At 34.2% G+C, this 11,100-nt stretch overlaps 1 non-coding gene across 1 annotated transcript; it reads right to left on the bottom strand.

Moving 5' to 3' along the window:
* Positions 1 to 10,503: 10,503 nt before the first annotated feature.
* Positions 10,504 to 10,610, bottom strand: LOC138829523 (U6 spliceosomal RNA). Its single transcript, XR_011372649.1, has one exon. It is a non-coding gene; the product is annotated as a U6 spliceosomal RNA (small nuclear RNA).
* Positions 10,611 to 11,100: the final 490 nt, after the last annotated feature.

The raw sequence follows: 11,100 nt of genomic DNA, 5'->3' as shown, positions 1-11,100 counted from the left end.
TCATTAGACCATTCATGTATAAACATTTGCATTGAACTTTTTTATTTTTATATATAAAATAGTCCCCAAAGTTTTACTTTAAAGTGATAATGGGAGGAAGTGTCTTCATGTTCAAAACTTTATATTTATTTCAATTAAAGTACTGAAAGTACACGATGTTCACTGGAGCAATATGATGAGAAACATGAGAAAGATGAGAAAAATATTTCTAGAAAAAGATGAGAACGTATTTCTAAAGAGAATGGATATATTGATTAAAACATAGAAAAGAGTAAAATAGGATTCTTGCTTGAGACTGCATAAATTTCATACGAATGTAGCTCAAGATGAGACTGAGAGATAAATTCATACTTATATTACTGAGATTTACATCACAATATAAGAAATATAGGTATTTTAAGGAATTGGTCATTCAAAGCACTAGATACCTAATGGATGAAGAATGGAATTGAAAATTTCAGATGAAAACAAATCAACATGCAGGTATTATGATTTTATAATATTATATGAAAGAACTGAAGCTTTTATCTTCTGAAAAAGAATGTTTAGCCTGTAATTTCAATGTAAATGTAATGAGTCTAATATGTTTCCTCCAAGATATCCAAGAGTACTATGCTCATTCTCTAAAGAGTAAATAAGTAATTATTTTCATTAGTTTTGCTTAATATTTATTTACTTGTAGCAAAAGGTTAAAATGTCTGCTCTCTTTCTTTCAATGTAATAACATATATTTCATATTATTACTGTCTCTTCAGAGAAGCCTGAAATCACTATTTCAAAGTAACACAAACAGAAAAACAAAAATAACCAGATACAACCATCACAAATGCTAAATTATGTGAAAAAATCCACAATATCAAAAATAAACCTGAGGAAGTAGAAAGACAATGGCAGAATAAGAACAGAAAATTACCCTAGCTCTAGCTAATGAAACAGAGATTTAGAGTCCTAGCAGGTATTCCACTTCTAGCAGGTCAAACAAGTCAGTTATAATTATATATAAATATATAATTCAAAAGAACATTTTATTCTGTCTTTACAAGAAAACAAAAATCTATGAAAAGTTACCCAGCCTGGCAGGTGACTGTTGTGACTGTGTTGGACAACATACTCAAAAGCACAGCTGCACTGTGGAAACAAAAGGGCTACATGGGAAAAAAGCAGGAACAGAGAAAGCCACATCCAAACACAGACACTATTCACCTTACCACTGGACAGTTCGAATTGTCATTGGAACCATCAGTACTAACATGACAACATCTCACCACAAATGATCTCTAATCCTACACTTAATCGTCTAGACAAAAACCAAATTCCAGAAAAACAAATAACAACAGAAGACCTGAAAAATCAACCAAGAACATAGAGAGTCACCTATTAAGATCATAGATTCCCCAAATGAAAGCCAAGAAATCCACCAAATGGACAGAACAAATAAGAAAAATACAAGAAAACTGATGCCAAGGTAGTATAATTCACACAGGAACTGACCAGACATTAGAACAGACAATTAAGGAGCTAGAAGAGAGAATTCAAAATACATCACAAATACTGCTGAAAAATGTGATTAACGAAAAGATACAAAATCTTTACAAGGAAATTTGTCAAAAAAGATGAAACCAATCAAAGATTAGCAAAATAATTCATGAAGACTACAAACAGAAAGATAAATAAAGTCTGAGAAGGCAAAGGAGTCCAAGGAAAAAATAGTTAAGTAATTAAATAGTTAAAAGGTATGTGAAGACACAGCTAAAAAAACAGCCCCTCCAACTCCCTTACCCAAAGAAAAGATGTAAAGAAAGTCCACACAAGACCTAAAATAAAGCTTTAGTTAAGATAGAAGCCCTAAAAAAAATGACCAATTAGAAGACAGAGAAATCAAAACCAAAGTAGAAAGTCTCCACAGCTAATAGATGACATAGAAGATAATGTTAGGCATCAAAGACAGACTAGGTCTAATAGAAAAGAGGAGTTAATCATGTAGAACAATTCCAAGAAATAAGAAACGATCTCGCTGGAAGTTCAAGATTCAGTTAGAAGATCAAACTTGGGGGAGATAGTATCAAGAAGGAGAAGAGCAAGAAACAAAATGGATGGGAAACATATTACAAAATTCTAGCAGAGAACATGCCAAACATCCAAACACATAGGCTCATTCAGAGAAGAGAAGCCTTTAGAACACCAAACGGAGAATACCAGAACAGAACAACCCACCACCACATCATAATCCATTAGAGGATCATTAGAGATCAAGGAAAGGATTCTTAAGCTGTCAGGAGAAAAGACCGATTATTTATAAAGGATATACAGTCAGAAAAAATAATGATTTCTTAGCTGATATGGTAAAAAGGAGAGCCTGGCATGATATATGGCAAACATTAAAGACAAACAACTACCAACTGTGAATACTCTCCCAAGCCAAACTCTCCTTTATATTTAAAGGATATATAAAAATATTTCATGACAAAGAGAACTTGAAAATTTTATCTCCACCAAATCAACAAGATAGAAATTAATCAAATATATCCTACATAGAGAAGGTCAAAAAGAACAGGAAATGGTTATATAAAATGCTCCCTACCAGAGAACAATGTAAATATATTAAGAATAGATGAGGGGCTGGGAAGGTGGCTCAGTGGTAGAGCACTTGCCTTGCATGCATGAGGCTCTGGGTTCGATTCCTCAGCACCACATAAGCAAAAAGAAAAAAGCCAGAAGTGGCACTGTGGCTCAAGTGGTAGAGTGCTAGCCTTGAGCTGAAGAGCTGAGGGACAGCACCCAGGCCCAGAGTTCAGGCCCCACGACTGGACCCCCCCCCAAAAAAAAAAAGAATAGATGAGGCACAGCTCCTAACAGCAGGTGTATAACAGCAGGAATTATTAAATATTTCCCAGCCGTAACTCTCAATATCAATGGACTTAAATTTCCAATTAGAAAACACAGGTTAGATAGTATTATGAAAAAACAAGACACATTCATCCAGTGTCCACTAGAGATACATTTCATTGACCAAAACAAACACATACTCGAACTGAAAGGCTGGAAGGAAATTTTTCAAGTAAATGGATACCATAAACAGGCCACAGTAGAATTACTAACATAAAATATTAGAGAATTAAAATTAAAATTAGTAGGAAGGGATATTATATATTGATAAAGGCAGTTCTCCATTAGGAGGATACAACAAGTGTAAATATCAATGCCGTGAATCTTGGACCACCCCACATCATCAACCAAATACTACATAACCTAAAAATACATCTCAACCCATAATTGTCACGCATGGATTGGTTATCCAGGAAAAACTCAACCAAGAAACTGAAGACCTAAATAAATAACTGCATTGACCATCTTGCCCTAACAGACATCTACAGAATATACATTCAGTGTCAGTATATACATTCTTTGCAGCAGGTCATGGAAAATTCTCCAAAACAGAACCCATCCTATGTCATACAGAAATTCTGTCCAAATCAAAAGAAAAATTAATTGAATTCCCATAGCTTGTCAGACCACAGCAGAATAAACTTACAATTAAACAGCTAAAGCAAAAAAAATTGTCAAACCTATGAAGACTGAACAACACATTGCTGAATGACCAGTGGGGCACTGAAGAGATTAGAATGGAAATCTGAAAGTTTCTGGTATTCAACAAAAATGAACACACAAAATACCAGCTCCTCTGGGACACATTAAATGCAGTACTTACAGGAAAATTTATAGCTTTGAATGCCTACATCAAGCAATTGGGGAAATCTCAAATCAGTATTTTTATCATGTACCTAAAGCTCCTTGAAGAGAGGAACAAGTCCAAATGTAAGTAGGCTGAAACATATAAAACATTAAATCAGAAATAACTAAATAAAGACAAAATAAAACATAGAAAGATCAACAAAACAGAGCTGGTTCTTTCAATAAATTAACAGACTTGACAGACCCTTACCAAATCTGACTAAAAAGAGAACTTATATAGATAGAAAGACAAGTAGAAAACTAACAGAGTGGGAGAAGGTCTTTATTTGCTCTGCAACATACAATGTCCTCATATCGCAAATATTCTTAGAGCCCCAAAATTAACGCCCCCCCAAAAAACAAATCCTCATAGAAACAACAACCCTCATAATATAATTGAACTTAAGATTTAAGGACAGACCTCTCTGAAGAAGAAATATGAATGGCCAATAGACACATGAAGAAATATGCAACATTTCTGGCCATAAAAGAAATGCAAATCAAAGCAAAATTGAGATTCCAACTAACCCCAGTTTGAATGCAGAAAACTAATAATAACAGATGCTGGGCTGGTGGGGATGTGGCCAAAAAGGAACATTACTACACTACTGGTGGAAATGTAAACTTTTTCAAATACTCTGTAAAGAAGTATAGAGGTTCCTCACTAGAGCTCCCCTATGACCCAGCAATGATGGATCAAGAAAATGTTGTATATATTCACAACAAAATTCTATGCTTCCATCAGAATGATTGACATTGTCCCATTTGTAAGAAAATGGAATCATTTGGGAACATAATAATTCAAACAAGCCAGACCCAAAGAATCAGAGGCTACATGTTTTCACTCATTTGGAAAAACTAGAATATTTCTAGGATATTCACAGTAGCTCAATAGCAATACACATATCACCATAAAATGATGCTTATCAAAATGAGCTCCAAGAAATGGATAGAAGATTATTGTATAGTGAATTGTTTTTAGTTATTTCTATTTAGTTTTTCCCCTTTGGTTTATTCCCTGTACTCCCTGTTTTTGATTTCTGTACCCTTTGTCTTATTCATAAGTTAATCTGACTTGGGGAAAGGAAGGGAAATCACAGAAATGGTGGGACAAAGATTAACCAAAGCAAGAGTGATATTCACTAGACACTATGTTAGAAATAAACTTTACAACTTTGTGGGAGTGGGATGTCAGTGTTGGGGGAAGAAGAAAAAAATGTACTCATTATTTATGTAACTGTAACCCACCTCTCTGTATATCACCTCATAATAAAAAAGACAAAACAATAAGAGAACTCATGCAAATACAGAAAATTAGAGACAAAAATGAGACCACAACAGATATAAGCAAAATTGAGAATGTTATAAGACAGCACTTTGAAAATCTGATGCCAATCACCTGAAGAATCCTGGAGAAATTGATGCGTTCCTATACTGGATCTGAAGCAAGAAGTAACACATAAGAAGAAATGAAAATGAAATGTCAATAAACCACTTCCCATTTCAGAAAAATCTATGACTCAATAAATTTACCATGAAATTAAGGCCTGCAAAGAACTTACAATATATAGATGTAACTCTTCAATGGAATAGAAAGGGAAATGGAATTATCGAACACATTGTATGATGCAGAATTAGACTCTTCCCCAAATTATATAGGGACTCACCAAAGAAAGAGAACTATGAACCCAATTCTTTGATAAGCAATGATGCAGAACTTCTTAATAAAATTCTCACCAACTAATTTCAGCAACAAAAAATAATATTGTATGATCAAATAGGATTCATCTTAGGATACAATTGGATTCAATATTCTTGTCAATAATCATAATACAAAACATCAGCAGAAGCAGGTAAAAGAAAAACATGATTGTCTATAGGGATGTAATAATAGCTTTTAACAAGCTCCAATACCCCTTTATGATTGTCTGAGAAGCTAGAAATGCATGGAACATACCTCAATATAATTCAGAGTATATATATGACAGATAATTAGCATTTACCCAGTGGAAGCATGAAGACATTAAAATCAGGAATGAGACAATGATGTTCACTCTCTCTACTACTCTTCAATAAGGTAGTGGACTTTCTAGCAAGAGCAATAAGCAAGAGAAAAACATAAAGGGGATCCAAATAGGGAAGACATAAAACTATCCCTTTTTACAGATGAAATGATCCTGTATTTAAAGGACCCTATAGCTTCCTCCTTCAAGTTACTAAAGGTGATGCTAACCTTCAGCAATGTAGCAGGGTATAAAAACCACAAGAATCAGTAGTTTTTGTGTTACCAAGAATGGAAATATCCAGGCTGAAATTCAGAAAACAACTTCATATGGATTAGCCTCTAAACCAAATCAAATCTAAACTAAACAACAACAACAAAACTAGGAATTAATGTAACTAAAAATGTGAAGGACCTCTACTGTGAAAACTTTAAAAATCTAAAAAGGGAAATTGAAGGAGACTCAAGAAAATGGAAAATATTTTAATGCTCCTGGTTGGAAGAATTTACATGATGAAACTGCAATATGGCCGACAAAAAATTGACAATGCAATACTCATCAAAATCCCAACTATATTTTTCAATGCAGTAGAGAAAGCAATCCAAATTTAATATGGAATTACAAAATTACAGATGAAACAGAAGGCTTATGGGCCTATCATGATCTTACACACACACACACACACAAACAAACACAGTGGAATTCTATTCACCCATCAGAGAGGATGACTTTTCACCAGTATTAATGAAAATGAAAGGCTTGGTAAAATTATACTAAGAGCAAAGAGAACAGAATGCAGACTCAGAGCAATATAAGTTTCATGGATTCATTCATTTATGGTAGCTAGAAGGTGCCCACAAATCTACAAGTAAACAAGACTGATTCTACCTCATCCGTTAGAATGGTCATTATCAAGAAGACTAACAATAGCAAATGCTGACATGGATGTAGCCAATTGGGAACTCTATTACACTGTTGGTGGGACTTAAAGAAACATAGCTCCCATGGTTTCCCTTATTTGTAATAATTAGTTCACACCAAGGATAATCTCATGTATTTTAATTTGATATTTTGTCCTATGTTGAGCATACAATATTATTGCTATATTGTTTGTTATTATTTCTGCTAACAGGCAGATATATTTAAAGAATTATGTTCATCTTATCCATTACTGGAGGAAGAGCATCCAAAAGAGCAACATTTACTAGGAAGAACAACTCCTACTTATTTAGCTTCATTCCTATGTAAGGCCAGTGTTGTCCCCTGTATCCTCATGTTGTACATTGTAACTCTATACCAGTTCATCCTGTATATCTACTATCTTCTACATTGTGACCTAAATGCCCCAGCAATTCCACTTTGCTTTACTTTTCAAAAAATTTCACTCTTAATGTTTGAGGTTGGTGTGTGTGTGTGTGTGTGTGTGTGTGTGTGTGTGTGTGTGTGTGTGTGTGTGTGTGTGTGTGTGTGTTTACAAATATCAGAAGTAAACATTTTTCCTCATTTAGAATACATCTTTCAGGTGATTGTAAGTTGTGGCTAATGGGAGAAATCTCTTGCTATTTTAAGGATGAAACAGAAAAATATATTTGTGCATGCACCACAGTTGTTTAATAGTCTGTAGTTGAACACTGAACTTCGATTTATATCTTGGCTGTTGTTGTGAATAATGTGAATAACAATGAACTACAGATATATTTATGAGTTACTCAGAGAGAAATAATCACATGATTGGTGGGTCAGTTGATATTTCATCTTTGAATTTCTTTAGAAAACTGCATACTACTTTCTACAATGAGAGTACTAACCTTTATTTTGACCAAGAGTGAAGAAATTTTCCTTTTCTCCACACTCTCACCAGCCAACATTATTACTTTTTTTTAAAGTTTTTTTAAAGGGCAGTTTTTTACTGTGTGCAATACCCAAGATGACCTCAGACCCAAATCCTTTTACTCCAACCTCCTAAAAGCTTCGAATTACAAGCCTTTACCATCACACCTGGTTCCTTTGATTTTTTTGATAAGAGTTATAGTAGTTATGAAGTAGTATCATAGTAATTTTGAATTGCATTTCTCTAATGACTTTTTCTTACAAAACATTAAACCAGTATAGAAGTTGTATTAAACACAACTTTGTAAACCCACTGGCAATTTTCAGGGCTTTTTGGAAAACATGTCTATTCAGAAATTTTGTCCATTTTTAATCAAGTTTCTTGTTAATCTCATCTTTAATCTCTCTATACAAAAGCAATAATTTATTCAAGGTAGTAGAAAGGAAAAAATTAAGCAACTCCTAACATTTTTTAGTTTTCAATAACATGATATTGATTAAATCATTTTCTGTTAATACTTGAGACTATATAACTCAATTTAGTTAGACCTTATACAAGACTATATGTATTTTATTTTACGTTGATTTTTCTTTCCAAAGCCTGTGTGACTAATTTCCCTTCGTTTCTTTCTGTCTCATGTAGTTCAGATTTCAAACAAAAGAATAAATGGAAGGAAGCGAACAAAAAAAAATACATTTCCTCTCATCTGATGATGCCTCTACAAGAATGAGGAAAGACCTATGATAAAATATCAAAAAGACAATTTATTCTTCTGGGTTTTCCTTATCTTTGTTATTTAACTTAAATGATGTAAAACACACTATACTGCTCAGATACTTTTATGTTTTCTCAGTTTTGTACATTTTCTTTTTTTGGGGGGGGGGATCCGGTCAAGGGGCCTGAACTCTGGGCCTGGGCGCTGTCCCTCAGCTCTTCAGCTCAAGGCTAGTGCTCTACCACTTGAGCCACAGCACCACTTCCGGCTTTTTTTTCTTTTTGCTTATGTGGTACTGGGGAATAGAACCCAGGGCCTCAGACATGCAAGGCAAGTGGTCTACCACTGAGCTACCTTCCCAGCCCTGTACATTTTCTTTTGGACTTCATCTCAGTCTACAACATTCCTTCATTATTATGTCCCTGATATTTTTACACTAACAAGACTGAAGATAACCAGTTTGATTTACAGCATGAGAAGTTATCCACCTGGCTTCCCTGGAAGCAGAGCATGATCAATAGATAACATTACTTCTGGTTGCTCACTACATGTAATGGTTTCCGTAATACTTATGACATTCTATTTAGTATTTTAAAAAAAAACTTCTGGCTAAACTCAAAGCTCATTCATGGAAGTTTATGTTAAGTATTTTACAAGTTTTATTTCTCTTAATTCTTAAGATAACATTTGCAATAATGCTAATGTTATTACCATTTTAGTGTTGGGAAAAATTGTAATTAAAGGCACTAAGTGCATGGCCCAAAGACACACAGTGAGGAAGGAAATGAGTCAAAGTTTCCAAAAGTCTTTCCGCAATACACAAAAGGTAGGTAAATTCTCTCCATTATCTTACACTCTCAATTCAATATTCATATTTTCCAAGAAATAATAGCATAGCAAATATTGCCCATGGTGATTGTTTTCTGTCACATTTTGTCTTCAACACAGACTGTGTTGGTGACATTGGGTTATCATGCACAGAGCTGAGCTTCTAAATTGAGGTCCAAAGAGAGGCAAATTTCTTCTGTCCCACAGTTCCAGTTTTTTTAAAAAGTACCAAAACTTTTAAATATCACTTACTCTCTTTTAAGAATCCAAAAATGAAATAAATTCACATTTAATCAATGCAAAATATTTTAAAAGTAGGAGACAATAAAACAGGCCCCCATGAAGTAAATTTTCTTCTACTTTTAAAATTATTCTGAAAGCCTTGTATTGGTTAGTCACACTTATAATCCTATCTACTTGGGATATCTACTCAGGAGCCTGAGATCTGTGGATAACCATTGGAACCCAATCAGGGCTTCCAAAACAAACAAAAAAATTCATGAAATTATTTTTCAAAATTTTTAATGAACTAGCAAAGACCCAGGAAAGAAAATGTAGTTCATATAGTACCTCACCAACCTAGAGAGGAAAGACCTAGCATGGCCTTTAAGCCCTGATTTCAAACTCTGAGCACGCCAACACACATGCATGCACATGCGTTTGCATGCATGCATCTTTTCCCTTCCCCTCCCCAAATTAGAGAAGCGTACATACAAGAGGCACATGCACCAACTTCAAATACAGTGAAAACAAGGGTTATAGCATGGGGGAGGAACATACAAAGAAACAAAAATTCACATCACACATTATAAGTACGTTAGAAACAATAGCAAGAAACAAACAAAAAAATACTTGTTTCCCTATCTTGGAGTTCAATTCCCTTAACATCATCATATCTGTTCATATGAACATAGTTTTTGACATTGTCTGCTTGCCCTAGACATATATTCGTTATTGAAAATAAGGGAAACCATGGGACCTGTTTCTTTGGACTTGGCTTACTTCACATAATAAATTTTTTCCCAAGTCTTTCCATTTCCTAACAAATTGGGTGATGTCATTCTTTCTGATGGAGGCATAGAATTCCCTTGTGTATATACACCACATTTTCTTGATCCATTCATGTAGTGGGGATAGCTGGGTTGGTTCCATATCTTAGCTATGGTAAATAATGCTGCAATAAACATAGTTGAGCTGGTAGTTTTAGTATGGTCTTTTTGTGATCATTTAGTAAATCCCCAAAAGTGGGGTTGCTGGGTCAAAGGGGAGCTTTATGTGGAATCGTTTGAGGAACCTCCATAATGCTTTCCAAAGTGGTTGAACAAGTTTACACTCCCACCAAGAATGCTGTATGGTTCCCTTGTGGCCACATCCCCTCCAGCATCTGTTGTTGTAAAAATATGGAACGCTCCACGAATTTGCATGTCGTCCTTGCACAGGTGCCATGCTAATCTTCTCTGTATCGTTCCAATGTTAGTGTATGTGATTCTGAATTGAGCACAAAATATTTTTATATCAAAAGTGCAATTGGATTTTATTAAACTAGACGATTCAACAAAAAGGAAGTTCAAAAGAATTGTCATGAAATTTTACAACCATATATTTCTTACATAAGCACACATTTAAGAATAAAGTCAAGATTGACATGTCAAAAACAAAATAATTCCAGATATTTGTTGTTCAAGAAATGTGTAGGAGGAGGAATTCAATTATTCTATACAAGGCACCTGTCATAATGAACACTGCAGCAAGTGTTAAGGTTCGTTCAAAGTTTTAATGTTTTAAATATATTCAATTTTGGGAATTGTTTCAATTTTGGGAACACAAGCCTCAACAATATGTCAATACTATCCTCTTATTTATCTCTAAAGGTTTATGCTTCTGGTCTTTTAATATTAAAACTTCAAAAAAATTATCTTTAGCAAGTTGTGCAAAGGGGTTTTGCTTCATCATGTCAGTGTTGAATAGAGTGTATGTGCATTTCAATGTTC

Source organism: Dipodomys merriami, unplaced genomic scaffold (assembly GCF_024711535.1).
Source record: "Dipodomys merriami isolate MVZ:Mamm:240054 unplaced genomic scaffold, mDipMer1.0.p SCAF_1732, whole genome shotgun sequence".
NCBI classification, from domain to species: domain Eukaryota; kingdom Metazoa; phylum Chordata; class Mammalia; order Rodentia; family Heteromyidae; genus Dipodomys; species Dipodomys merriami.
This window is presented reverse-complemented; position numbering and strand designations above follow the sequence as displayed.